Below are 24,732 nucleotides of genomic sequence, written 5' to 3' on the forward strand. Positions count from 1 at the left end.
CATTGAGATTCAGACATTCCATTTCTATGCCAGTAGGATAGGGGTGACTATTTTTCTTAGACCCGAAATTCCTCCGCCAATGAAAAACAAATTTGACTAGAAGTCTTACTGTATTTTTAGTATTTGTGGATCTAACACAATGAATGTTTTCTTGGAAGTTAATAGCAAATTATTTCCACAAAATTAAAATTATGAGACCTGAACCAAACCCAGCATTCACAAACCATGACGCTGAAGAAATGACCCCACATTTGATTTTAAGGCTTCTAAATCCAAATCTGGAGTTCTCTCATTTTAGCATAAGCTCTTTAAAGTCACACATTACTACTAAAGCGTACAATATTTGGAGGCAATAATAGATCCAAACAATGAACAGAAAACTAGTAGTATCTAAAATTAATTCACTACTGAATGTATTCTCAAGTGTGGTCTCCCTTCCGCCACCTGCTTGAACCTGCTTGCTCAAGGGTGGAGCTACCTGCTCACATTCGTCCTGCCACGCCCACTGCTGGACCCTGCCTCTTTGTTGCTTGGAGGCACACGTGTTCGTCCTGCTACTGGACCCCGAGATTACTTGGCGGGAAATCGGGTTCCCTCCCCCTTCCTTTATAACTGAGTGTCTGAAAATAGTAAAATTGAGCTTTGATCAGAATACTGTCTTAGCTACATTTCTTTCTCTCGCTGCCTAGCCCCTCTTCTCTTCCAGGTTTCCAAAATGCCTTTCCAGGCTAGAACCCAGACTGTGATCTGCTGGCCGGACACAACACTCAAGTATCACAAAATAAACTCTTTTCATGTATACACAGGATGATATAATGTTAGCATTCTTATTCTTTATTGTAGATAAGTAAAGAAACTATTTTCTGTATTAAATATAAAGTAACAGTGCTAGTGATTGCCATAGCTGACAATTTCCATTTCATTCATGTTGTAACTACATAGCTCATCCTGTTAACAACTGTCTTAAGAGTATAAACAATTCTCAGAAAAATGTTTATTGCAGGTTTGCCCTGTCTTACTTGAAAATACTCTTTTTTTTTGGGGGGGGGGTTGGTTTTAGTTTTGGTTTTGGTTTTTCGAGACAGGGTTTCTCTGTATAGCTTCAGCTGACCTGGAATTCACTTTGTAGACCAGGCTGGCCTGGAACTCAGAAATCTGCCTGCCTCTGCCTCTGGAGTGCTGGGATTAAAGGCGTGCACCACCACGCCCGGCTTGAAAGTACTCTTAAGATGTTTGTACCACTGTAAGCCATATAATTTAAATTCACCAACTTCCTCATCTCCTTGCTATCTTTTAGCATTTTACTCAAACAGTTAAAGTCTCTGAGAAGAAGACATATATCATTCCGTGGGATTTAGATCCTCTCATCTCGGTTTTCAAACACTGTGTGTAGTAGGTCCACTCAAATTGTCTCCACTATACCAATTGTTTTACGCTCATCTTTCCTTTAAATGGGCTATTTCTTTTTTTCTCTCAAGTCGTGTTCTTTAGAAGACCGTTTTCCTCTTCATTGACCCAATTTAACATCAAAATAACAACATTATGGCTCTACTGAAATACAAGTTTATTCTTTACTTACACTAAAAAGTGATAAACTATTTACAATGAGGACTCCAGTTTCCTCCTCCTCATCATGTCTCTTGTCATCCACTCATGTTTCTAAATATAGCTTCAGATACACACGAGGTTTTATACATTCTTGAAGAAAATCCCATTTGATTACTAGAAGTTCTTATACTAGAATAGTAACTTTCAAGATACCCTAGTGGTACCTAGTTTTTTTTCTGTCTTTGATGTTGTCTCCTCAGACAAATATTTCCTAATTATTCTGCATAATACTGCAATCCTGAGAGTCGTTCTGACTTCGATTATTTTGAGCACTTAGTCATATCAACTGTTGTTTCACTGAGCAAGTTTATGTATGGCACCTACTCAAAAATAAGCTTCATAAGAAACATTGTGGCGAATTAATTCCTAGTACAGGTGTATTGTCTGCTATTCCTTACCTGTAATAAAAATTTGGCAAACAAACAAATACATGTATGAGTAAATAAATGATCTTCCTCTACCCAGAATGGCGCAAACTCCTGATATTGTTTTCTTTCTCATAGGCCAGGCACTTAATATTTCATAGGTCTAAAAATATATGGCTTGTGCCTTTCTTCAAAATTTTTTGAGTTTCAAACTGAGCATTATATCTATCATCTTTACCAATTTATATAATATTTCCTCTTAGTCTTTAGTAGTTTATAGAAAATTATTTTGTTCCAGTGCCAGCAATTCAGAACTTTCTACTTAAGACTCATTAAGTATGCTTTCTACAAGTATGCCCCATCAAAATTACACATCAATAAATGGTTTCTTACAAAGGAAAGTATACATTTCAGATAACTTGTCTTTTTCTTTATGTGAGAACTATGTTTCTCTTGCTCTCTTTTCTCTGTTTAAAGTCATCAACTCAGTTCTTGCTTTTGTTTGTTTTGTCATATACTATAGGGGTACCTGCAAAATACTGATAACTGTAAACATTTACCAATTTACTTTTGGTGTACACAGTTGATTGGAGTTGGCCCATGAATACTATTCTCTAGAAAGAGAACATCAAGGGAAAACAGCATCTTGTCTTGTTTTTCCATTTCAGCAGTTAGATTCTAAGATGTGCAAACATTTCTCTTAATGCAAGTTCCTCAGACCATACCATAATCTAATACTTTTCTGATTAAATAACATACAGTTCTATTTCAAATTTCACAATCAGCATTAAACAAAGAGGTATTCAGTATTATAATGATGTAATTATCTATTTATTGACATATGGGATTAAGTTTTTCTTATATATAAGGGCCCTCCAAACCCATTTATGTTGATGTGAGCATAAGATCTGCTAAGAAGCCCAGTGACATAGAAAGTTATGAAAGTTCTATAGAAAACAAATGATTTTAAACTTAGACAGTAATTTCCAGTAAAAGGTCAATTTTATAGCCATGTTAAATGCATTGTATTATATTTTAAAGGATTAAATAAAACATGCAAAGACCATGGATTAAGATTTAACTCAACTTCTTTTATTATAAAACTGAAGGATAAATCTTTTAAGCACTCATACATTTTTCTTGTAAATAGAGGGTCATGGTACCACCTGCATGGCTAATAATGTTAGTAAAAGTCTGTGAATATATTTTCTGAAATATGCTCTGGAAGTTACATATTGTCAGCTGCACAGTAATGATTTCATAATAGTAGCATCATCAATACCACAAATATAAAAGGAGGAAATGCAATTGAGCATTTCAGAAAAATATGTTTCAGTTGTTACTCCTCAATTTTCACCGAAAAAAAAATCTCTAAAAGATATTTAAGAAGATCCTTGGAAGAATTTGAAATTTTTAATTGACTATTCTGGAGGTAGGAGAGGAAACTTGATAAGAGCCTACTCAATATGTTTTCTAGCACTCTTGCCAGGCTGCTCAGAATTGCCTGTAACTCAGGCTCCCTGGGTCCAACAACTCAGATTTCAGTGGGCATTTGAACTCACATGCAGACACCCCCATACAGACATCCTCATATACACATAAAAGAAAATACAGCAAAATTGCATCTTCAGTTAAGACTAGGCAATATCCTTAATTATATTTATATAAGTGATATATGTATATTAAAAAGCAGAACACCATGTACTTCATTAATAGTGGATATAAAATTCCACTTATAGTTCATTTGTGACTTGGGTAAATATTGTTCTACTGGAGCAATAATACAACCTGACAAGAAGTAACTGAAATCTTAATATTATTCTAAAATATTTGACCAATTCATATTGTAGCCCTTAATAAATAATAAAGCAAATGTGTTATTTCATTTTAACATGTAAAATAAGAATAATAAGAGTTGATTTTAATAAGACTGTGGAAACAGTTCTTGAATTCATGAATAATAATCTGTCATTCTCATGTCATTGCTAATAATCAACATGCATTCTGTGAGAAATAATTTGCTTTCAGTAGTTATTTTCACTTCTCATAGATATTATTGTTAATAAACTGCTTCAATGCCTCCATCCCTGCCACCCAGTGCTTACAAGGAATTTCTGATGCTTTTGACCCAACTAATTTTTCCTTGATTTGCCATAGTTTTCACTACACTTATTTTCCATCCTATTCTGTCTGATTTAACCCTTTGTTTACCCCAACAAACTCTGCCTTATGGACATAAAAGAAACTTTTAAAAACAATTCCAGGTACATGTGCCTCCAGAGACAGATCATGTGATAACATAAGCGGGCATAAGCTGCTTCTCACTTGAATAACAATAGTTTGACTAAAAATTAAAAAAAATAAAATAAATGGAAGTAGGGAACACATGTCTTCTCACTGTCATGGTTTTTCTGTTTTTTCTTTCTCTTTTCCTCCTCTTCTGCCACTCCATCCTCCAGCCCCTTGATTACTTCCCTCCTGCTCAATCTCCCTTATTCCCTTCATTTCTTTTTGCATTTCTCCTTCATTCAGTCCTTTTCTCCTATCTTCTTTCTTTCTAATCTTTCTTTCCTATCCTAGTTCCTCTGTTTGTCCCTCCCTTTCTCTCTCCCTTCCTCCTGCCCTCCATCCTTCCCTTTCTTCCTTCCTTATTTATTGCTTCCATGGATTCCCCCTACCACCCATCCTCAATGTGACATACCATGAGAGCTTATTGTACAATAAAGACAAAGTTGATTTATATCATGGATGTTATGTACCTATTTGTAGATTTTTTTAAACAAATACAGAACATTAGAGAGGTTAAGTTAATTGACAAAAGTCGTGCAAGTTTGGTTGTGATTAAGCTGGGATTCTCACTACAGAGCCACTGAAAACTAGGGTTTAATATATTCAGTCATGAACAGACCTTGCATTGTGTTCACTGAAACAGCCCAATCCAGTACAGTTACTTGTTTCACAGACTCTAGACTGAACTATGGCTATAATGACGAAAGTGATCTTAACATTCCTACCTATGTTTCTTTCTTCCAAGCTATTTCACTTTGTGATAGTCTTAAAGACTTTCATGACAGGAAGATGCATTTTCAGTAGTCATAGTCCACTCATGAATACTCTCATTTTTTCTTGGAGGCACAGTTTCTGTGCATTTCAAACCAGGGAAGTTTAAAAGAAATTCCATTTCTGTGAGTAATTCTTCATTGTGAAATAATAATGGCATAAAATGTTAAATGTAGTCCCCTAGAAAGGAAAGAAATGAACTCTCTGTGATGCCTGTGGAGAATAACAGGGGAATTTTCTGACATCCCTAATCCATTTTATAAATGTTTGACACGAATATTCCACTGTGGAGAGAAAGATTTGGATTACTCCATGAAATGTGCTAAAATAGCTTACCCTCATCAGATGGACTTTTCTGGACTCTTTCTCAGCTTAAAATGGAGATGGATCTATATGATTTAAAGGTATGGGATATATGGCTGAGGCACACAAAGTTAAATTGCAGTAGAGTAATGTTGAGTGTGTCAAGGCATAGATTCTCTTAAGATGGCCAATGAGGCAAGTACCGGCTTCTTAGTAAATGCTGGAATGGCTGAGGTCAGGAGTCTGTTTGAAATGAATCATGATACCACTGTACTGACCTTAACATGTGATCGCTGATTATTGTGACATCATAAGGTTGCAAAGTGTGACACTCAGTCACTTTCCCTAAGAACTTTCACTGCATCTTTCCCTCCAGGATATGGCTGCATTCATATGAGGAGGTTCAGAATATTTTTAACTCTCTTCCCTTCTTTTCATTCTAACTAAGTTTTTCTCCCAAGCATATGATAAGCTATTTGAGTATTATGTAAGACAGCAAAGGTCTAGTTACCAAACGTCCTGTGGAATAGCTTTCTATATGTATTACCCACAATAGAAACTTAATTCATTAGCTTCATATTACTTATTGCATTTTGTTCTCTATTGCTTAACATGTCCTCCACATGAGGTCTACTCACCCCTAAATTTAAAGTCCTTGAGACTTAGCGGCTCATATCCAATTATCAGATATAGTAAAAAAATATTATACCTTGTAACTTTTATTTAATTCAAGCCTTTAATCAAATACTGTGTTAATTTAATGTAATGACATCTATTTGAGATCACTATTACTATCATCTCTTCAACAAAGAAAAACATACAGTCAGAAAAATTATGTGATTTGACCAAGGTTAAATTCTCATGAATGACAGTGCTAAAAACCTATACTTCAGCATGTAGGTTTTTACATCTTTCCTGCTCATACACACTAATGTCACTGAACTGGTTAAGTTGATTTGCTCTAACCAATAATACTTTTGAAACTGAAAAAAAATATATGCATTTTGATAAATCTGACCCATATTAACAGTGAAATTTTTATGTGTTCTTTAGGACTGTACTAAGTGTTGAATAAAAAAATAACATTTAAAAATTACATATATAGGCCTGGTAATGCATGTGAATTGTAGAGCATTTCTGTAGCATATGTTGCATCATAGCCTGAGTTATTTCCACTTTAAGAATAAAAAAGAAAAATATATGTGCATGTAGAATTCTTTAGAAGACAGTATATGATTTGGGATCATCAATGACAACCATTGATTCACTTCTGAAGTCAAGAATGAAGTGCATTTATTCAGCTATTCTCTGATACATTTCCCTTTTAAAATTATTTTTACATTTAATCTATTAATTTGTTAGTGTGTGCATTTGTGTGTGTGTGTGTGTGTATGTGTGTGTGTGAGAGAGAGAGAGAGAGAGAGAGAGAGAGAGAGATTGTATGTGTGAAGATCTAAGAACATCTTTTGAGAGTTGGATATTTCATTCAATCTTGTGAGTAACTGAAACTAAACTGTGCTTGGCAACAAGCACCTTTCCTGTTGTCTAAGGTTTTCATGAAGGGATAGTTCTACTATCCCTTCTACTATAGTTCTTTGTATTAGCACTTGGGGAATACTATAGTACTTCCTTATCCTTGTGGGTTACAGTGTAAAAAAATCCAGTCATTGTGTGAAAACATAGATGATAAAAATTGCTGCATACACAATAGTGTTCCTATGTGTAAATTCAGATAAATGTGAACATATAAATTAAGTATAGTAAGAGATCAATAAGTTAGAATAGTAAAGGCGGGCCAGGTGGTGGTGGCCCACGCCTTTAATCCCAGCACTTGGGAGGCAGAGGCAGGTGGATTTCTGAGTTCAAGGCCAGCCTGGTCTACAAAGTGAGTTCCAGGATAGTCAGGGCTATACAGAAAAACCCTGTCTCAAAAAAACAAAACAAAACAAAAACAAAAACAAAAAAAAAGAAAAAGAAAAAAAAAGAATAGTAAAGGTGATATAGCATTATAAAAGTTATGTGAAAACTGTTTGCTGTTTATTGTTTTCTGTTTTATCTTTCCGATTACATTTTTTTTTTTTCCGAGATAGGGTTTCTCTGTGTAGCCCTGGCTGTCCTGGAACTCACTCTGTATACCAGGCTGGCCTCGAACTCAGAAATCTGCCTGCCTCTGCCTCCCAAGTGCTGGGATTAAAGGCAGCTGCCACCACTGCCCAGCCCGATTACATTTTTAACCTCATTTTCTACCTGTCTAAGTTGTAAACACTATTGTTGGGATTTACATAGTTGCTAAATAAAATAAGTTTTACTTGGCCTCAAGTAATCAATATTTTAACAGTTGATCTGATTGCTACAAAAGGGTTATTATGTATAGAGGGTGGATACACAGGCTGAAGAGATCACATTCTGGGAGCAAAATTAGGTAGGGCACCACTAAATTTAACCATGCTCATTAGAATGGTATGCAATGTAAAGTGTATTAATTGTCCAATTCTAATTTATCATTTATATTTGAAGCATTGTTTACACATTAATAAAAGTTAGTGTCAGATGAGATTTATCTCAAACTATATACAATAAAGATTAAAGAAATATAGTAATAGGGGAAAAGGTGAGCATATATATAACATGGGTTATTTATGTGTGTACTTGTGTATATGCGTGTGTATATATATATGTATATATACATTTTAAATTTAGGTTTAAATATTATAGAGACCAAATATAAGTGAAGATGATATAAAAATTTAACAGAAAATAATGGGAGGGGAGACTTCTAAGACTTCGACACCTCTCATGAAACTGTCATGTTTAGTTTTACAGAGTTATAAAACTAAGCCATGCAGACCACTATGTGGCACTTAGTAAATGCTTCTCCCCTGATTCAGTGTGCTATAGCATGGAAGTTTCTGAGCAGTTTCTAAAGGTTTCTAAAAACCTTTAGAAAAATATATATATGCATTGTGTGTATCTATAAATATATAGATACACTCATGTATATATTTATAAATATAAATATATTGACATAAAGTATTTGTATATTTTACATATAATACAAGTATAAAAATAAATATAAATATATAAAATTTTGAATTCTGGTATGTATTAAAGTTATTTACCAATTTATTGATCCCACTAAACATAGTGTTTTCTCAAATTGTTCATGAAACATCATCTGACTCATTTATTGATTTTAGACCTTGTGTCTTCAAGTAATAGTTAAAATGTCTTTGATTCATAAGGGCTAAAATGTTTGCAGCAGCCATCTCTTCACAGATTTTCTTAGAAATAAAGGTTGTTTTTTGGACATTGCTAGCCCCAACCTGGATTGTTACTTCATATTCAATTTAATTTATTTTTAAATTCATGTAACCCCAGTCTATCTAAATTAGAAAAAAGATCTAGGAATAAAGTTTTGGGTTAATTGTATGATATGGTCTCACTGTGCTGATAAGTGTTTAAAGACTTTCTTTTTTTTCTCACAGATATTACATAACTTACTCTTGTAAAAATATTTCTAATATCCCTGACTCAAAAAGATAATAAGAACAATAATAATAATGATAATAATAATAATTAACCAAGCTTCATTTGCTTTAATGACCAATTTTATCTCTTACTCTAGTCTTGTTATCTATGATATAATTTAGAAACTGGATCACCAACATCTTAAATGGATATATATCGCTGATATGAATTTAAATCTCAGTTATGATTAAAGCTTGTCACCTACAAAGAGATTTTTCTTAAGCCTTTCCTAATATACCCCTTCTCATACTAGACAGTCCTCATTAAATTCTTCAGCTACAGTAGGGATTCTTAGGCTTTGGAGAGCTGAGTGATGTTTGCCATTAAAGCCTCCTGGTAGGAGTTCTGCTTCAGGTAGGGGAGGAAGTACATAATCAGGGGCACACATAATGCCTGTTGGAGAATTGACAACACAGTGATACATCAAAGGCTCTTATTCTGAAAGGCAAGGTCAAGAGAAGCTATGTGAATATCTGCTTACCCAGTGTCTCAGGAGGAGGAGGCTGTATCCTATAAGCAGACATGAGGAAAGGTAATTGAGAAGGAATAATATAAGTAAAGTGTAGGTATAACATGTGATATAAGTTTTCTCTTTACTGGTCTGTTTCTTGGGGTAAAACACAGGGGATAATTTCTGACTCCTTTTGGGGCCAGGCTTGAGTCAGCACTTCCCCAGTAGATATCTGTTTCAGTTGACAGCTGCTAGCCAAGTTCCCTTCCCTGGGAAAAAGGGTACCTGAAACAGAAGGATTTGACAGTGCTGGAAGGAGCAGAGTACTCAGCTCAGGGTATATGGTGTATTAGTGAGGGAGATACAAATGAGAGAATTATTTATTTATTTTTCTTGAAGAGAGCATAAAAAGTAAACAAGCCATAACATGCATCACTTAGTACAAATACATTAGTAATAGAATCTCAGAAAAAAAATTAAAACAGAAAACCAGCTAAACTTCTGGAGCATGAGAGGCACAAAGTGGTACATGAGGAGCACATTGAAGATAGAAAGGAAGTTGATATTTAGTTTACACTCTATCCATAAAATCCTGAGGGGCTGCAAACAGGCAGGTACATACAGTGCCAATCATAGAGTACAAATAAAGATCATTATAGAGAAAGTAGAAAAGTTATTAACTCAGCCAGAACTTGGGAGTCACAATCTTTTATTTACTTCTATTAGCAGATAATAGTTATATATTTTTGACAATGCAGTATAATATCTTGCTATATTTATACATAGTAGGAAGGGCGATTAAGTTGCTCATCATCTCAAATACTTGTATTTAGTTTTAATACTTTTTATGACATTGCCATGATTATTTCTTGGAATCTTGGTCATGTGTCACATATATGCTCATTGTTTTCCTATTACTGTGACATGACAGACTTCCTCCAAATGCATAGCCATCTTCACTTAACAAAAGTCTGTAATATGAGCAACATTGACTGTAACAGTGGACCCAATTTTAGAATTTCAATGCCCAGAGCAACACTTGATTCATATTTAGACTTAGTATATTTAAGGCTCTGACATTCTGTAATTTGTACTCTATTCAACGCTATAGATATTTAACAATGGTCTCTTCTCTAGGACCATTAGCATTGTACTGTCTTTCTTTATATTTGTTCATCCACAGAACTCAGTTTCCATAATTATGTATCTGCCCCTTCTGGTTCATTAAAAGAATCTTTAAAAATTACCTTTCTTCTGTGTATAAATAAATTTATCATAGCACCAAATACAACATTTTTAACTGGGTAGGGACATTTGTGTTCCCCAGCACATAAAGAAGCACAAAAGCACCATACTGTGTGCAGGTCCTTGTCTGACAAATTCTCTGAGTCAGGCTCTCCTTTGCTATTAACCACTGCATATATCAAGTTAGCCCTTGAAAGAAATATGTGTCTGCCTCACATATCACCCTATAAATAAATGCAGATTGTGATGTGTACACCTGGCTTTTGGTGGTTTCTTGGATGAAAAATTCATATCCTCAACTTATGTCCCAAGTGTTTTATCCATAGATACATCTGTATAGATGCAAGTACAAGAAAGTGTGGATAACAGATCCTATGTGTCAATATTAGCACGTTAGATTCCTCTCCTAAAAACCAGAATGATGGAATGTTGATAGGCTCATTCAAACTTTAACTAATACATAGAATTAGCCAAGAAAATTTGCTCACATCTTTTCTGTTTTAAATTACATATATTTACTATTTACAAGTCCCCGGCCAATGTTCTTCTTTCCTTAATGTTCCTTATCTCATTAAATTCAATATTTGTATAGAATCAGAACTATTACTATTCTCTCTCTCTTCTCTCTCTCTCTCTCTCTCTCTCTCTCTCTCTCTCTCTCTCTCTCTCTCTCTCTCTCTCTCTCTTTCTGCCATATCCTACCTATAATCATCCCACAAATTATATGTACTTGAAACTTTATAAAAATCTAACCAGTTGCACGTCCCCACTGTGATCCAAGAGATCACCTTCTTTCACCTGGATTGCTGTGATAGCTGCTAATCACCTGCCCCATTACATCTCCTAACTCTCAATCTGTACTGGATAAAGAACACATAGGGTCAAGACATTGTCTCTCAGACGCTCTACTTATTGACCCTGTTCCTAATGGTATAGGTCACAATATCACCTTGAGGTTCTGTGCTATGAATGAAGAAGAAGATCTGCAATATATTTGCATACGTTAGCTTTTTACTATCACCTGGCTTTCTTAATTGTACCCCTGTAGAGATGCTTAGGCACTCCTGGTCCTTCCTCGGCTGGGCTGATATTCTCCTATACTATGTACGACAGTGTCTCATAATATACTCATGTATTATTTTGTTTGTTTTTCTTATTGTCTTTACCTACTACAACAAAGGGCTAAGGGTTGGTGTTTGTTTTGGTCCCTATGAATCCTTCCAAAATGAAAAGCAACTGATTATAGTGAATGCACAGTAAACATTTGTGAAACAATGGGCTTAATCAAGAATTGTTAAGTAATAAACCTGGAAAAAATTGTAACAAGTGATCTATTCCATGTACCTAATTTATAAAACAGAAATAATTATAGTACTAATTAATTAAATATCAAGTTTGGAATAGCTAGGGAATATCGAAGAGAAGAAAAATTCTGTTTGGAATTCTTATCAGAATGTTTTAAATATTTTTAAACAATTATTAAATGAAGACATTTTTACTAGCATTACAAGGAATGAAGGCATATGAATAAATGCAATGCAATAAAATAATAGTATCAAATACTTTATCTTGAAGTCTAAGCTACAGATTATATAATAAAGACTTTTTCAACTGTAGTTAAACTACACTCAATATTATGTTTGACTACTCTATGCATTACAATTTGTAATTTCAAAACAATTCAGCATCACGTGGGAATGGGAGGATTTGAGAAATTCTAAGATTTAATATACCATGTTGCAAAGAAAAAGTTCTTTGCCTACTGTCTACCTATTCAATTTTTGAGCTTGCAATGGCTAAGAAAAAGATGCCTCAAAGTATCCTCAACAGTTCCCAATCTTGGAAATAGGATAGCACTTGGTTTTTTACATTAATTTTTTACTAGATGTTTTCTTCATTTACATTTCAAATGCTATCCCCTTTCCAATTTTCCTCTCTGAAAGTCCCCTATACCCTCCCCTTGCCCTGCTCCCCAACCCACCCACTCCTGCTTCCTGGCCCTGGCATTCCCCTGTACTGGGGCATATAATCTTCAAAAGACCAAGGGTTTCTCCTCCCATAGTTGCTACATATGCAACTAGAGACACAAGCTCTGTGGGGTAGTTAGTTTGTATTGTTGTTCCTCCTATAGGGTTGCAGATCCCTTTAGCTCCTTGGGTACTTTCTCTAGCCCAATGAAGGAGGTAGAGGATAGCACTTGTTAAAGTGATTTTTTTTTTTTAAAGAAAACCCTCCAGGCCCTTTCTCCTGTTTTATTTCCTTCCAAAAGCAGTCCAAGTCTTGGGGTAATAGCTTTACAACTTTGTTACCTGAAAAAGTAACATATTTTATTAATACTGTGGGGGCATCTCATCCTCATCTGTAGTTTCCACCTAAATAAATTCAGCTAATCAGCCAATAGGAAAATATATGGCATGGTTTCTTTGGCAGTGTCTTAGGAAAGTAGCAGCAGAGTTTTTACCAGCAGAGGAGTAGAGGCAATTTGCAGGAGCCAGCGAGAGAATATGCCACCTATTGTTTGCCAATTCTGTATTCAATGATATCATGTTGATGGTTGAAATGGTGAATGTATTTATATTACACAATGGGGCAAACACTGCAAATTAGAGATCTATTTATTTACCCATACATTTGTTTTTCTAAGGACACCATCTTGCTCTATCTTGCCATTTCCAACTGTGATATGAACATCCATTAACCCCATAATTTATGATTACTGTATCTCCTCTGTTCGCAGCACTCACTTTGCAAGTTGCTCTCCATAATAGATGCACACCATTTTCTCAAATAGAATGATTGCCTCAAATAGTTTTGCTGCCTTGAAAGTTGTGCTTTGTGGTTTCATTTCTTGAACAGTAAATGTGTGCTGTGAAACGTTTTGCATTAGTGCAGATATATTTCACTGTGCTTGCAGCATGAGTATGAAGTGTTTATATAATGTAAACTCTAAGAAATCAAGCTTTAGGAATTTCCATGCTATTCAGTAACTTTATGTCTAAAAGAAATACTTGATGGGAGGAGGTGTGGGACATGGAGAAGTAGGAGTGTGTGCGCGCACGCGCGCGCGTGTGTGTGTGTGTGTAATATCGAGTGTAAAAACTGAATTAAACATAAAATAAAATAAAATAAATAGTTGGGAAGAGAAAATGATGTACTGTCGATGGATTGTTTCAGCTAGTAGGAATATACAAGATGGGAACCTCCACTATACACACTTATTTTTATTTAAAAAGTGATTTGTATATATGTAGAAACTTCTGAAATTAGGTTGCATAAACTAAAGTGTGGCAAGGAGACACATGTTTGTCTGATGTGTCTCAGAGCCATCAATCTCTCACTTCTCAGACTTCAGCTAAACACTGTGAGTGTGGGCTAGTCATGAACAACATCACTGCAAAACTCCCATACAAATCAAAATGATGGTGGAACAAGATTCTGTTCTTTTATTTTTTGATTCATTTAAATTTTTATATATTCTATGTTTACCTTTGCAAATCAACAAAGTACTTTGTGAAAGATTCTCTGTATCCCAATGAATTCGTTTAAAGTCTTCACTGCCGTTCTGGCCTGTTCTGCTGTACTGTGAGAAATATATTTCAGTGTTATTACTCAAAGAGAAAGAGCTATAAAATAAATAGAGAAATAAAGATAAAACATAACCTCTTTATGTGACTTTCTTAAAAATAATATTCAAATAGCCTTTTATACATAGCAATTTTTGTTCCTAATAAAATGCTTTCTCTGTTATTATTTTAGACAATGAATGCTATTTTATTTTACAGTAATACTATAATGTGTCTTATAAAGATCCTTTGGTTTTTAATAGATGATATTTTAAAGTTATTATAAATATATATAACATGCATTTTAATCTGATACTTCACAGAGCCTTAAATTTTACTTATAAAATGAGTTTGTTTTCTGTTCATATGCATTATTTTATATCTCAACTAGTATTTGCCCTGCGATCATGAAAATTGTTGGCAACTACAGTTTCAATAACATACAGGATATTTTCACTAGACCTCCAAAATCTGGAATGTTTTAAGCTTGGTGTTTTCCTTCTAATTGTTTTATGCAGAAAGACATGTTAAAATCTATTTTCATAAGACAAAGCATGTCATGTATAAATACTCCTTGGTTATTAGCAGTAGAATATCCTCATAATTTTTGTTTTACTAAAATATTGTTGGTAAATGTAAAGTTGCTATAAACATAAAGTATTCATAACCTGTCTTAAAACCATATTCTTTTTGTTTATTTTGCAGCCCGGGGTTAACCCTGGGAAGCTTTTCTTTCAAAGAGTAAGTCTTTTATTATGAAACCAAAGAGAAACGAGAAATCTTTATCCTTGTATAATCCTAAGAACATTTCTTATTTTGAAAATTCGCTAAGTGTATCCTGATTTATGAATTGTACGGAGGATTCCCACAGGGGTCCTAACACAGGTCAGAAAGGATCCCAAGCACAATGTTCCTACTGCCTCTGCTGCTGGCAAGTTTTCCTGGTGATTGACAGAGGCTTGCCTTCTGTTTCACCAGAATTCCAAACAACTACATTCATGTTGCTTTCCATCAGGGCTCTTGCTGGTTTGTTCAAGCCAGATGCATCTCTGGCTCAGGAATGAAGTACTGGAAAACACTGGCTCTGATTCTTTGTGTCATAAGCTTTTTCTATTCCTAGATAAAGCCCTTGCTTTAAGTAAATCTGTAGCCATTATTTATATGATTCCCCAACCTAATAGGCTTTATAAGTTAATAAAATTTTGAATTCCTCTTTGAACTTTGTTTAGTTGTAGAATTAATTGCTGCCTTAAGGAGTAATCATCCTACATAATCTTTTCAACACAATGTTCTTTAAAATTTTTTCATTGTACCTATTTCATTTAGGATTGTATGAGATGGATATCTGACATTAATATGTGACCTACAGACAGGCTACAATCCAAATGGGAAACAAGAGACTATGGTAGTACTCTCTTTGATGATAGTTGAGAACAAGATGGGAGCATTTGACAATAAAAGCTATATGTGCATTTTAAGTATGATGATATATCTGTAATTCTAGAAATTCTTGTAAGCACAAGGATCATGAGTTATGGCCTGTGTCTGCTCTGTAAAGTCTGAGATTTGTAGCTTTGGCTAAAAGGCATCCTACACACACACACACACACACACACACACACACATACACACATACAAACGTGCGCGTGCACCCATGCACACACGCATGCTTGCACAGTGAGACCAATCAAAGACTTTCTTAGAGGCCCTGATAAAAGGACAAATGGAATGTGTGCTCTGTGTCTTAGCAATATCTATCTAAATATGGGGAGTAATAATGTTTGCGGCTTCTCAAGATTTATCTTTTTCCTTCGAAAACTCTGTCTGAGGTATCCCATATTCTCTTTTCCTACACTGGCAGTCCCCCTTTCACTCACTCCCATGCAAATAGTATATAAAATGCTGTACTTCTTAATAAACTTTTTGGCATAAGTCACCAGTTTGTGCAAGACTTTCTGACCCCAGTATTGCTTTTGTCTTCTTTATTTCTCATCCCTAGTCCACACACAGACACACACAGACACACAGACACACACACACACAAACACACTGCTACACATGCACACATACTCACATACATAGGTTAGAAAGATAGAACAACAGAGAGACAGAAGCAGAGACAGAGACACAGGCAGAGACAGAGACAAATAAAGAGCCAGACAAAAAGAGAGGACAAGGTATTTGATTTTACTAAACAAGGAAACGGAAGGTTATTAAGAAGAGCACATCCAAGCTGTCATGATGGCTCAATAGGGACATCTTTCCCACTAAAGCTTGAGAAGTTAAATCCCTGTTATCTACAAAATAGAAGTAAAGATCCAACTCCCATAAATTGTTATCTAGATCACCCCCTATCATACCATACCCCCTATCACCCCCTATCATATCATAGGATACATATATACACACAGAAATTAAAAAAATAAGCAACCAAATAAATAAATGCTAAATATATTTAAAAATACAGACAGAAAACTTTCACATAATTTATTCCAATTATTCATAAGAAACAAAAAAATGTGACCATAACTCAACTCTTATAAAGACAGAAGACCCTTAATAGGAAATTAAGATTCTAATCTTCAGCAGGCTAAATATAGCAAGGTCCTTCAAACTCCACACAAGAGTAACATCAGAGAAGACCACATAGAGAAAAGGCTTTCTTTTTTTTATTATTAGATATTTTCTTTATTTACATTTCAAATGTTAACCATTTCCTGGCTTTCTTCTTTTCTAAGCAGATGAAAGAAAAACATGAGCCACCCTGATACCATTGCTTAAGATGACACATCTTCACAATATAACAACCCAAATAAACAGAAGTTAATTTTAAAAACTGATGAAAACAATGAAAAGAAATCAGAAAGAAAAGAAATATCATGCTATTATTTGATTTGTTCTATTTTAGATTTTTTTATTGTTGTTTTGTTTTTTCTTGTTTGTTTTCTAACAAGGAAAGAAAGCATGTAGTTGAGTGGGTGTGGAACCAAGAAGATTCTAGAAGGAACTGAGGAAAGAGAAACACTGATGAGAATATATTGTACGAAAGAAATCTAGTTTACAATGTAAATGAATAAAGGTACACATATCCCTAAGATTCAGCATGACCTAGCAATAAAGACCCTTATGGCTCCTTCCTCACTGAGTCAGTAGTGGCTAAGTAGGTAACAAAAAACACTGTTGTTATAGTAACATTCAGGGAGATTCAAATATAACATAATGCAGAAAGACAATAGATGTCTATTCCAAATCAGCAAATGATATTACAGGTCATAAAATGAATAAGTTTGATATCAAAATTATCTCAAGAGAACACATTCATTTTCTTTTATCAACTATAGAATATTTGAAAAGGTCATAGAAACATTTTCTTTGACATTATAATACAACTTAGTGAAAGATAAATACTGACAGAAGACTTCCTGAGCAAAACCTACTTGGTTTCAGGTTTCCAAATAACATCTCTTCCCATCCTTTGAAAGCACTGTCACTGTCAGGAATTCAAGTAAGTACTTGTTAGTTAAAATGGCAACTACTAACTTCTCCCTTATCATGAATGGTGCTGAATGTCTAAGCCATATGAGATTTTTGTTTTGTTCCATCACAGTGAAAACTGCAGCCGGGCAAGCAAGACTACTTGCATTTCCCACAGCTGGGTGGCTGGCTTGCTTTGACTCTAAATAGTACAAGATTTAACAAGAATGGAGGCTGTAACCATGCTCTCAGCCCACACAGAGGCGTCTGTGTTGGGACACTAGCAGCTTCATTCTTCCTTATAGATTCATTCAAACAATAACAGCTTTCCCAATAATCCAATAGAAAATACATTCATACTTTCAATGCATCAAGTTTTCCAATCAGCAAGCCTCCAAAGGGAGAATAAAGACAGTTACCTTTCCCAAATGCTTTGTTCCATATTAATGATTCAAATGCTGCCCCATTTTCAAAACAACAGAAAGGTGGCACATCACCATTTGTCCCTCTTTTCATTCGGAATTCTGGCAGGCCTGTTTACCACCCTTTAAACTCCCAGAACAGCAGGTGGAAACATCTGTTTGACTAACAGTTTGACTCCCCATCATTCTGCATAAATCTCCAGTAGTAAAAGTTTTATGAGGTGGGTACTTTTCTGTTTCATCCTTTTGTAGCTGACTAAAGGCCCAAGTAAACAAGATGAAATGGCCAGACTTCTCGCCATATGCTGACATCCACATGTGTACATATGGGAGGGAAAAGAAGCTGTCAGATGTACCAAAGAAACATTATAATTATCTGAAAAGTAATTAACAACCCCACTGTCACTAGATCTTTGAAGGATTTTAGCAGTGTAAATTATAGCTCTCACATACCTGTAGCAAGTTGTCTTTGTACCAGTTTTCCTGTTTGCCAAGCTTGAATCCAGTTAATTTACTGAGATTCTGAAGAGGTGTCAGGATGTCTCCATTGTGTCAAAATACATGCATTATTCTTCATTCCTTCGGTAATTCCTATATCAAGTAAAATTAAAGTGCATAATTAGACCTACAGCTTAGTCAAGGCTACATTTTTATTACCTGTGACTTCACTAGAAGTAATTTGATTGCTGCTATTTTCACTAAGAGTAATCATACAGAAAGGTTTCAAAATAATTGTAGTACATGCCATCATGATTTTGCATCTGTACTGATAATACATTCAAAAATCTGTTTAGATCAATGAAAGATAAGATGTCCATAAAAGTTATTGATCAATGTATCAAATTTCATTTAAATGTGCTTTGAAATTGAAATACAATTATATTCTGAAGAACATTTGACACTGAGGTGTTACCATACCTGATTCTATAACAGTTATTTCTCTAAGTATTGTGTTATTGAGTACCCTTTTCCAAGAATGTGTTCTCCCTGCTTTCCAAAGATGGGATCTCTATTAGTTTCATCATTCAAATAAGGAAAAAAGAAATAAAGTTTAATTTCAGTTATCAAACTCTATGGCTCTCTTTCTTTACTCAAGTAAGGGATAGAAGCATAGATTATTACTTTTCTTAAATAATAAAAATAGTTTGTACACAAAATACGATCTAAGATAAACAAAGCACTTTTGCATTAGAACTTTAGTAAATATTAAGTAAAAAAACTATGAAATTTATATCATAATTAATTATGTATCTTTTATTAATAGATATTTATATTACTGTTAAATAAAAATAATGGGAGATCATAGATTTCAGTTGAGTATAGACCTTAGAAGGTGAAACCAAGATGAGGTCACTCAGGTTAAGCATCACACAATCATATTAAAATTTAATAAAACAGAAAAAATCTAAAAGAGACTAGTTTTTAACAAATGTAAAGAGGATATACGATCTAATCTAAAAAGGTCTTGACACTTGAGGTATGGTAATGAATGTCCCTTCTCTTTCAGTTTAATGCAGGGAACTGACAAAATGCTACACAGATAACCAGCCAGCTTAAATTTACCTTGTGCTATTCTCTTCTTCTTGCCCAAGGTATGTCACTGAAACCAGCTATTTTTCCAAGCTCAAAGAAGAACTTTCTATTTTAATGGAATGCTATCCAATTCTTAAACATATTTGGAAACCAAAACAAAGCACATTTCATCTGAACTGAATGCATTAAAATTTTCATCTTCAACAGTATTGTGGTTACTTTTCTGTTGTGGTGATAAATCACTGAAAAGAAGTGACTTAGGGTATCTTTCATCTAGTTCCTAACTTTATCTGTCAATTCCAGGGATGGAACTCAAGACAGAAATGTACAAATAGGAATTTTGTAAGATATTATTGATAGATTACTCAATGACTTGCTCTCACAGGCTCATTCATAGACATTTTTTATACTGTCTGGTACCAACTGACTAGTGATGGTAACACCTCAACGTAGACTGGACCTTCCTAAATAATCAAGTTGGTTGTACATAGATATGCTCATATGTCAGTCAAACCAGTTGGACAACTAGGCAATTCTTCAGTCAAAATAATTTACTCTCAGATGACTTTAGGCTGTCTCAAATTCACAATCAATGCTAACTTGGATAGATACCATATCATTTTCAGGTTGTGTATTACTCTGTTTCAACCATAAAAATTTTCTGCAAACATTTTGGATTTACAGGACTTATCTAGTAAACTCAATAAAAAAATTACACTCACTTAAATCAGTGGTTCTCAAACTTCCTAATGCTACAACCATTTAATAAAGTTACTCATGTTGTGGTAGTTCCACAACCATAAAATTAATTGGTTGCTACTGTTGTGAATCATAATATAAACATCTGTGTTTTTCAATGGTCTTGGCAACTCCTGTGAAAGGATTAATCAATCCTCAAAGGATTCGCTACCCACAGGTTGAAAACTGCTGACTAAAATAATTGTATTTTTAAATTTTAATGTTCTTGTATTAACTGTTTTATTAGATGCTGTCAACCATTGTAGTGTTCCTTTCTTCACTTCTAAAGATCATTATAGCAGAATAATTAAAACACTTCTGTCTTTTCTTGTTTAAGAAATAGCTAACCAGAGGCTGGAGAGGTAATTCAGTCATTTAGAGGACTGCTTGGATGTCCTGGTTACAGAAGATGGCTAGTTCAGGCCTCATGTCCTCCTTTTACTGGGGGGCCTTTGCTAGCATTTCTGGGAAACTTCTTCATTTTAGACACTATGCTAGACCTAGGGCTGAATGATAGATACAGGAACTTTCTAAATCCAAGGTCAAGAGGACTAGATTAAATCTTCCCTGTAAGTCATGTGTAAAAGTCTTCCACAGATATCCTGGGCTTTAAAATAAATCTCGATTTTCTAAAAATCATTTCCTACATGAAGTCCTGAATTCAAATATATTTAAACCATACTACACTTTCCTATAAGAAATCACTCTTCAATCTCCTACTAAGTAAATCTAGAAACCAAAACCAAATAGATCTGTATAAGCAGAGATACAAGTCTGCTATCTTTTAATCCTAAAAGTCACCTTGTGAAGTAGGTATTCTTCCATATTTTTAGATAAGAAAAATGAGCCTTAAAGAAAGTAACGTTTAGAAAAAAAGACATGTCACTTTATGATAGAAGGAGATCATATGTCTCATAGCACAGTATCTGAATTTACAGATGGCAACAGAGCTCAGCAAGACACAGTGGTTCTCGAAATTCCGCTTCTGACTTTGTTTCCTTTATTTAATTGGGACCAGTAACAAAGGAGAATAAACCACACTTGTGTTGTCTGTCAGTATCATTGAGAAAGCAGAGAGTATAAAGTTGCAGAGAGCCGCCCATACGTTCTCTCTGTAGCCTTATTTCCCTAAATAGTTTTATACAATCTTCTAGTCTGATGATTTATGTGTGACTACATTTTTTCTTCTACTTCAATATTATCTGTGTTAAATATTCTCATATTCAAGCAATGACATGCAGATATTTAAATATTTTAAAAAGAATGTGACTATCATGATTCAGAGTGAAAGAAAATATATGAAGTGGACATGAGTGTGAAGTAGAGAATCTGAGAAGAGTGAGAAAGAATGTGTGGGAACATGATCAAGACACATTGGATTCATATATGAAATATACAGTTAAAGAAAGGACTGAAGGAGTTGAAGGGGTTGGTACAATGACAACCAACCAGACACCCCAGGGGTCCCAGGAACTAAAACACCAACCAAAGAGTACACATGGAGGAAGCTATGGCTCCAGCCACATATGTAGCAGAGGATGTCCTTGTTGGGCATCAATGGAGAGGCCCTTGTCCCATGAAGGCTTGATGCCCCAGTGAAGGGGGATATAAGTGCATGGGGGCAGGGAGACAGGGGTTGGTTGGTGGGTGAATAAGGTCATAGAATAAGGGGGATGGGGAATGGGATAGGGATTTCTTGGGAAGAGGAAGGGATAACATTTGAAATGTAAATAAAGAAAACAAACCATATGAAACTCAAGAAGAACAAAGACCAAGGTGTGGATACTTTGGTCTTTTGGAATGGAGAACAAAATACTCATGGAAGGAGTTACAGAGACAATGTGTGGAGCAGATACTTAAGGAAATACTATTCAGAGACTGCCCCACCTGGGGAACCATTCCACTTACAGTACCAAACCCAGACATTATTGTGGATGCCAACAAGTGCTTGCTGACAGGATCCTGATATGGCTGTCTCCTGAGAGGCTCTACTAGTGCCTGACAAATACAGAGGTGGATGCTCTCAGCCAACCATGGACTAAGCACAGGGTCCCCAGTGGAGGAGCTAGAGAAAGGGCCTAAGGAGCTGAAGAGAAGTTTGCAGCCCCATAGGAGAAACAACATTATGAACTAGCCAGTACCCCAGAGCTCCCAGGGACTAAATCGCCAACCAAAGAGTACACATGGAAGAACCCATGACTCCAGCTGCATATGTAGCAGAGGATGATCTTTTCGGTCATCAATGGGAGGAGAGGCCCTTGGTCCTGTGAAGGCTCTAAGCCCTGTTGCTGGGGAATGCACCAGGGCCAGGAAGCAGGAGTGGGTCCCTTGGTGAGCAGTGGGAGGGGAAGGGGAAAGGGGTTTTTCCAAAGGGAAACCAGGAGAGGAGATAACATTTGAAACGTAAATAAAGGAAACATCTAATAGAAAAAAAAAAGAAAATATCCAATAAAAAGATATCAAAAAATTCTATATTAAAATTTTATGGCTAGATTGAAATTATCCCAAGCTGAAACAATGTTTTCTACTATCCATCTCAAAAAATTAGAAGGACAGTTTTAACTGATTAATAGGAATTTGGAACACACAGCATATATCATTACATACATGGATTCTATAGTAGACCCATACAGAAATCAAAAGAACAGAGTTCCTATGATTGAAAGGAAATAGTAGGAGAGACTTTGGAGATGAAAGGCTTGAGAATCAATCACATTGTCATATGATTATTGCATAAAATTTGTGTCCTCTACAGATAAAAATATACTGGATACCTTTGCACTTTGTTCAGAAGTTCCCCTGCCTGTGTGTCTCATAGGAGTAGGATTTTATTCCTTCTCTTGAGGTATGCCTGACACTTAGGCAGGGCTCGCATTCTGGAAGAGTAAGCTACCTGTCCTTGGGCTAGTCTTCTAGTACAGAAATAGTATGGTCAGCTTAAGCAGAAGTACAAACCTTAAAATTAAAAGATATAGTATATTTTCCTTTCCATTTGTGTCTACTACAATCTTTTCCTCATCTTTTTATCTCTATATTTGTCCCTCATTCTTCTTCACTTTCCTGACTTTTTGCTTCTTTTTGTGTGGAAACATTTCTATGAGGAAACTCTGGTTATGGGGTAGAATGTTGAGTTTTTAGCTTACATCATCTTGCAATAAGCAGGGCAGAGAAGCCATTCATTACTAGTGTTCCTCAAAGGGTAAGACTGATTCTTTCATAGAAGGAACAGTTTTCAAAAGTTATCATAACACAGTAATCTCTCGAAGAACTATTTTTGTCCTCTCAACCATGCAGTACAGGCCTCTCACATTAGGCTCCTTTCGTTTCAAACCCTCAGGTCCTCAAGAGACTTTCCCCATAGGAAATTTATAGCCTTCTGTTCCTTTCAAAGACATGTAAATTCTAAAGGAACTGTGCACTGTGTAAACCTATGCTAATTTCAGTCATTATGCAGATGGCCAAGAATATTTTAGGTTTTTACCTAAAAGTCTTTAGTTTTCTCCTGAGTCAAAGGTATTTGGATGAGCTATTTGTTGATCTCTTTGTTAGAATAGAGTCCATATATCACAAAAGTCCAAATGTGTCAAGCTTCTCCCAGAAAATGGAATGCCCCGCAGAGCCTGGTGATGGAGCACTGTTGAATTGTAGTTTGTGTCTGAATATGAATGACAGAGGAACATTCTAAAGAAACTTAACTTTCTAATTAATCATAATCTGACACCTTTGTGCATTTTAAATATTCCTCTATTTGTTTTCATTGTATATACTCAATTGTAGTATGCCTTTGTTTCCAAAACAAGTATATAAACATATTTTTCATAATGTACGATGTAATCCTCAACACAATTCAAAAGGAGTCTACCTTGAATAAATTACAGGAACAAACTAATGTGTTTTTTATTATGCATAATATGAACAAGACATTACGGCTTCTATCTTGTTTCACAAATATTAAAACCTAGACATTGTATCAGTCTTCATGTTCTTTTCTATTGCATCACAGGCCTAGTGCTTTATTAGGTGTGTGTGGTGGTGTGTGTGTGTGTAATGTGCCTAGGATCTGGGATGTGGGGAAGCTGTAGGTTGTCTATGGGAGTGACTCTAGCTGAGACTCCTAGCAATGAGGAAATGGATCCTGAAGTGGCCATCTCCTGTATCCAGGCAAATCTCCCAGTGGAGGACAGAAACACACCTATCAAATTTTTGAAATAAAATGTGTCTGCCTACAAGATATAAAGGTACAAAGGTGGAGCAGAGGCAGAGGCAGAGGCAATAGCAACGGCCAACCATCACTGTCCTAAATTGAGACACATCCCATGGACAAGAACCAATTCCTGACACTATTAATGGTACTCTGTTATGCTTGCAGACATGAGCCTATCCTCATGGTCCTCTGAGAGGCAGAGACCCACAGCCAAAAGTTTAGATGGAGCTCATGAGTC

The 24,732-nt window shown here is 35.3% G+C and overlaps 1 protein-coding gene across 7 annotated transcripts in view; it reads right to left on the minus strand.

Moving 5' to 3' along the window:
- Window positions 1-24,732, minus strand: part of Lrrc4c (leucine rich repeat containing 4C) — a 1,324,975-nt gene that overhangs the window by 529,050 nt on the left and 771,193 nt on the right. For 6 of the 7 annotated variants that reach the window (XM_085834625.1, XM_085834628.1, XM_029473969.2 and 3 more), the window contains one exon: window positions 18,473-18,610. The gene's annotated coding sequence lies outside the window, so the exon portion shown is untranslated. Of the gene's footprint in view, window positions 1-14,051; window positions 14,141-17,560; window positions 17,614-18,472; window positions 18,611-24,732 lie in introns of those variants that run through there. The other variant, XR_015046506.1, reaches the window with a different exon arrangement.

The sequence above is a fragment of the Mus caroli genome, unplaced genomic scaffold, assembly GCF_978045245.1.
Source record: "Mus caroli unplaced genomic scaffold, Mus_caroli_1 scaffold_2, whole genome shotgun sequence".
Classification (NCBI taxonomy): Eukaryota; Metazoa; Chordata; class Mammalia; order Rodentia; family Muridae; genus Mus; species Mus caroli.